This window comes from Carcharodon carcharias, chromosome 40 (genome assembly GCF_017639515.1).
Source record: "Carcharodon carcharias isolate sCarCar2 chromosome 40, sCarCar2.pri, whole genome shotgun sequence".
In the NCBI taxonomy this organism is placed as follows: Eukaryota; Metazoa; Chordata; class Chondrichthyes; order Lamniformes; family Lamnidae; genus Carcharodon; species Carcharodon carcharias.
In genome coordinates this window covers 3,672,418-3,678,417 of record NC_054506.1, presented here as the reverse complement: position 1 = coordinate 3,678,417, position 6,000 = coordinate 3,672,418, and the positions used below count along the sequence as shown (strand labels likewise).

Here is a 6,000-nt window from a genome sequence, read left to right as displayed (position 1 = left end):
ACAGGGAGTGAAAGACAGACACAGGGAGCGAGAGAGACAGACACAGGGAGCGAGAGACAGACACAGGGAGCGAGAGAGACAGACACAGGGAGCGAGCGAGACAGACACAGGGAGCGAGAGACAGACACAGGGAACGAGAGACAGACACAGGGAGCGAGAGACAGACAGACACAGGGAGCGAGAGAGACAGACACAGGGAGCGACAGACAGACACAGGGAGTGAGAGACAGACACTGGGAGCGAGAGACAGACACTGGGAGCGAGAGACAGACGCAGGGAGCGAGAGACAGACACAGTGAGCGAGCGAGACAGACACAGGGAGCGAGAGAGACAGACACAGGGAGCGAGAGAGACAGACACAGGGAGCGAGAGAGAGACAGACACAGGGAGCGAGACAGACAGACACAGGTAGCGAGAGAGAGAGGGACACAGGGAGCGAGAGAAAGACACAGGGAGAGAGAGACAGACAGACACAGGGAGCGAGAGACAGACACAGGGAGCGAGAGACAGACACAGGGAGCGAGAGACAGACACAGGGAGCGAGAGAGACAGACACAGGGAGCGAGAGAGAGACAGACACAGGGAGCGAGACAGACAGACACAGGTAGCGAGAGAGAGAGGGACACAGGGAGCGAGAGAAAGACACAGGGAGCGAGAGACAGACAGGCACAGGGAGCGAGACAGACACAGGGAGCGAGACAGACACAGGGAGCGAGACAGACACAGGGAGCGAGAGAGACAGACACAGGGAGCGAGAGACAGACACAGGGAGCGAGAGAGACAGACACAGGGAGTGAGAGACAGACACAGGGAGCGAGAGACAGACACAGGGAGCGAGAGACAGACAGACACAGGGAGCGAGAGACAGACAGACACAGGGAGCGAGAGACAGACAGACACAGGGAGCGAGAGACAGACAGACACAGGGAGCGAGAGAGACAGACACAAGGAGCGAGAGACAGACACAGGGAGCAAGAGACAGACACAGGGAGCGAGAGACAGACACAGGGAGCGAGAGAGACAGACACAGGGAGCGAGAGAGAGACAGACACAGGGAGCGAGAGAGAGACAGACACAGGGAGCGAGAGAGACAGACACAAGGAGCGAGAGAGAGACACAGGGAGCAAGAGAGACACACAGGGAGCGAGAGACAGACACAGGGAGCGAGAGACAGACACAGGGAGCGAGAGACAGACACAGGGAGCGAGAGACAGACACAGGGAGCGAGACAGACACAGGGAGCGAGAGAGACAGACACAGGGAGCGAGAGAGAGACACAGGGAGCGAGAGACAGACACAGGGAGCGAGACAGACACAGGGAGCGAGAGAGACAGACACAGGGAGCGAGAGAGACAGACACAGGGAGCGAGAGACAGACACAGGGAGCGAGAGGGACACAGGGAGCGAGAGACAGACAGACACAGGGAGCGAGACAGACACAGGGAGCGAGAGACAGACACAGGGAGCGAGAGACAGACAGACACAGGGAGCGAGAGACAGACAGACACAGGGAGCGAGAGACAGACAGACACAGGGAGCGAGAGACAGACACAGGGAGCGAGAGACAGACACAGGGAGCGAGACAGACACAGGGAGCGAGAGAGACACAGGGAGCGAGAGAGACAGACACAGGGAGCGAGAGAGACAGACACAGGGAGTGAGAGAGAGACAGACACAGGGAGCGAGAGAGAGACAGACACAGGGAGCGAGAGAGAGACACAGGGAGCAAGAGAGACAGACACAGGGAGCGAGAGACAGACACAGGGAGCGAGAGACAGACACAGGGAGCGAGAGACAGACACAGGGAGCGAGACAGACACAGGGAGCGAGAGAGACAGACACAGGGAGCGAGAGAGAGACAGACACAGGGAGCGAGAGAGAGACAGACACAGGGAGCGAGAGAGAGACAGACACAGGGAGCGAGAGACAGACACAGGGAGCGAGAGAGACACAGGGAGCGAGAGAGACACAGGGAGCGAGAGAGACACAGGGAGCGAGAGAGACACAGGGAGCGAGAGAGACACAGGGAGCGAGAGACAGACACAGGGAGCGAGAGACAGACACAGGGAGCGAGAGACAGACACAGGGAGCGAGAGGGACACAGGGAGCGAGAGACAGACAGACACAGGGAGCGAGACAGACAGACACAGGGAGCGAGGGACAGACACAGGGAGCGAGAGACAGACACAGGGAGCGAGAGACAGACAGACACAGGGAGCGAGAGACAGACAGACACAGGGAGCGAGAGACAGACACAGGGAGCGAGAGACAGACACAGGGAGCGAGAGACAGACACAGGGAGCGAGAGACACACACAGGGAGCGAGGGACAGACACAGGGAGCGAGAGAGACACACAGGGAGCGAGGGACAGACACAGGGAGCGAGGGACAGACACAGGGAGCGAGGGACAGACACAGGGAGCGAGAGACAGACACAGGGAGCGAGAGACAGACACAGGGAGCGAGAGACAGACAGACACAGGGAGCGAGAGACAGACAGACACAGGGAGCGAGAGACAGACACAGGGAGCGAGAGACAGACAGACACAGGGAGCGAGAGACAGACACAGGGAGCAAGAGAGAGACAGACACATGGAGCGAGAGAGACAGACACAGGGAGCAAGAGAGAGACACAGGGAGCGAGAGAGACAGACACAGGGAGCGAGAGACAGACACAGGGAGCAAGAGAGAGACAGACACAGGGAGCAAGAGAGAGACACAGGGAGCGAGACAGACACAGGGAGCAAGAGACAGACAGACACAGGGAGCGAGACAGACAGACACAGGGAGCGAGGGACAGACACAGGGAGCGAGAGACAGACAGACACAGGGAGCGAGAGACAGACAGACACAGGGAGCGAGAGACAGACAGACACAGGGAGCGAGAGACAGACAGACACAGGGAGCGAGGGACAGACAGACACAGGGAGCGAGACAGACAGACACAGGGAGCGAGACAGACAGACACAGGGAGCGAGACAGACAGACACAGGGAGCGAGAGACAGACACAGGGAGCGAGAGACAGACACAGGGAGCGAGAGACAGACACAGGGAGCGAGAGAGACAGACACAGGGAGCGAGAGAGACAGACACAGCGAGCGAGAGACAGACACAGGGAGCGAGAGACAGACACAGGGAGCGAGAGACAGACAGACACAGGGAGCGAGAGAAACAGACACAGGGAGTGAGAGAGAGACACAGGGAGCGAGACAGACACAGGGAGCGAGACAGACACAGGGAGCGAGAGACAGACAGACACAGGGAGCGAGAGACAGACAGACACAGGGAGCGAGAGACAGACAGACACAGGGAGCGAGAGACAGACACAGGGAGCGAGAGAGAGACACAGGGAGCGAGAGAGAGACACAGGGAGCGAGAGAGAGACACAGGGAGCGAGAGACAGACACAGGGAGCGAGAGACAGACACAGGGAGCGAGAGACAGACACAGGGAGCGAGAGACAGACACAGGGAGCGAGAGAGACAGACACAGGGAGCGAGAGACAGACACAGGGAGCGAGAGACAGACACAGGGAGCGAGAGACAGACAGACACAGGGAGCGAGAGACAGACAGACACAGGGAGCGAGAGACAGACAGACACAGGGAGCGAGAGACAGACAGACACAGGGAGCGAGAGACAGACAGACACAGGGAGCGAGAGACAGACAGACACAGGGAGCGAGAGACAGACAGACACAGGGAGCGAGAGACAGACAGACACAGGGAGCGAGAGACAGACAGACACAGGGAGCGAGAGACAGACAGACACAGGGAGTGAGAGAGAGACACAGGGAGCGAGACAGACACAGGGAGCGAGAGACAGACAGACACAGGGAGTGAGAGACAGACACAGGGAGCGAGAGAGAGACACAGGGAGCGAGAGACAGACACAGGGAGCGAGAGACAGACACAGGGAGCGAGAGACAGACACAGGGAGCGAGAGACAGACACAGGGAGCGAGAGACAGACACAGGGAGCGAGACAGACACAGGGAGCGAGACAGACACAGGGAGCGAGAGACAGACACAGGGAGCGAGAGAGACACAGGGAGCGAGAGAGACACAGGGAGTGAGAGAGACAGACACAGGGAGTGATAGACAGACACAGGGAGCGAGACAGACACAGGGAGCGAGACAGACACAGGGAGCGAGACAGACACAGGGAGCGAGACAGACACAGGGAGCGAGACAGACACAGGGAGCGAGAGACAGACAGACACAGGGAGTGAGAGACAGACACAGGGAGCGAGAGAGAGACACAGGGAGCGAGAGAGAGACACAGGGAGCGAGACAGACACAGGGAGCGAGAGACAGACACAGGGAGCGAGAGAGAGACACAGGGAGCGAGAGAGAGACACAGGGAGCGAGAGAGAGACACAGGGAGCGAGAGACAGACACAGGGAGCGAGACAGACACAGGGAGCGAGAGACAGACACAGGGAGCGAGAGAGAGACACAGGGAGCGAGAGAGACAGACACAGGGAGCGAGAGAGACAGACACAGGGAGCGAGAGACAGACACAGGGAGAGAGAGAGAGACTCAGGGAGCGAGAGAGAGACAGACACAGGGAGCGAGAGACAGACACAGGGAGCGAGAGACAGACACAGGGAGCGAGAGACAGACACAGGGAGCGAGAGACAGACACAGGGAGCGAGAGACAGACACAGGGAGCGAGAGACAGACACAGGGAGCGAGAGACAGACACAGGGAGCGAGAGACAGACACAGGGAGCGAGAGACAGACACAGGGAGCGAGAGACAGACACAGGGTGCGAGAGACAGACACAGGGTGCGAGAGAGACAGACACAGGGAGCGAGAGACAGACACAGGGGGAGAGAGAGACAGACACAGGGAGCAAGAGAGAGACACAGGGAGCGAGAGAGAGACAGACACAGGGAGCGAGAGACAGACAGACACAGGGTGCGAGAGAGACAGACACAGGGAGCGAGAGACAGACACAGGGGGAGAGAGAGACAGACACAGGGAGCAAGAGAGAGACACAGGGAGCGAGAGAGAGACAGACACAGGGAGCGAGAGACAGACAGACACAGGGAGCGAGGGACAGACACAGGGAGCGAGAGACAGACACAGGGAGCGAGAGACAGACAGACACAGGGAGCGAGAGACAGACACAGGGAGCGAGAGACAGACACAGGGAGCGAGAGAGACACACAGGGAGCGAGGGACAGACACAGGGAGCGAGAGAGACACACAGGGAGCGAGGGACAGACACAGGGAGCGAGGGACAGACACAGGGAGCGAGAGACAGACACAGGGAGCGAGAGACAGACACAGGGAGCGAGAGACAGACAGACACAGGGAGCGAGAGACAGACAGACACAGGGAGCGAGAGACAGACACAGGGAGCAAGAGAGAGACAGACACAGGGAGCGAGAGAGACAGACACAGGGAGCAAGAGAGAGACAGAGGGAGCGAGAGAGACAGACACAGGGAGCGAGAGACAGACACAGGGAGCAAGAGAGAGACAGACACAGGGAGCAAGAGAGAGACACAGGGAGCGAGACAGACACAGGGAGCAAGAGACAGACAGACACAGGGAGCGAGACAGACAGACACAGGGAGCGAGGGACAGACACAGGGAGCGAGAGACAGACAGACACAGGGAGCGAGAGACAGACAGACACAGGGAGCGAGAGACAGACAGACACAGGGAGCGAGGGACAGACAGACACAGGGAGCGAGACAGACAGACACAGGGAGCGAGACAGACAGACACAGGGAGCGAGAGACAGACACAGGGAGCGAGAGACAGACACAGGGAGCGAGAGAGACAGACACAGGGAGCGAGAGAGACAGACACAGCGAGCGAGAGACAGACACAGGGAGCGAGAGACAGACACAGGGAGCGAGAGACAGACAGACACAGGGAGCGAGAGAAACAGACACAGGGAGTGAGAGAGAGACACAGGGAGCGAGACAGACACAGGGAGCGAGACAGACACAGGGAGCGAGAGACAGACAGACACAGGGAGCGAGAGAC

General features: G+C 59.2%; 1 protein-coding gene across 1 annotated transcript in view; it reads right to left on the bottom strand.

Moving 5' to 3' along the window:
• The window catches only part of LOC121273152 (tumor necrosis factor receptor superfamily member 1A-like), a gene marked incomplete at its 3' end in the record, with an annotated part of 53,943 nt that overhangs the window by 14,136 nt on the left and 33,807 nt on the right, over positions 1 to 6,000 (bottom strand). The window lies entirely within an intron of this gene.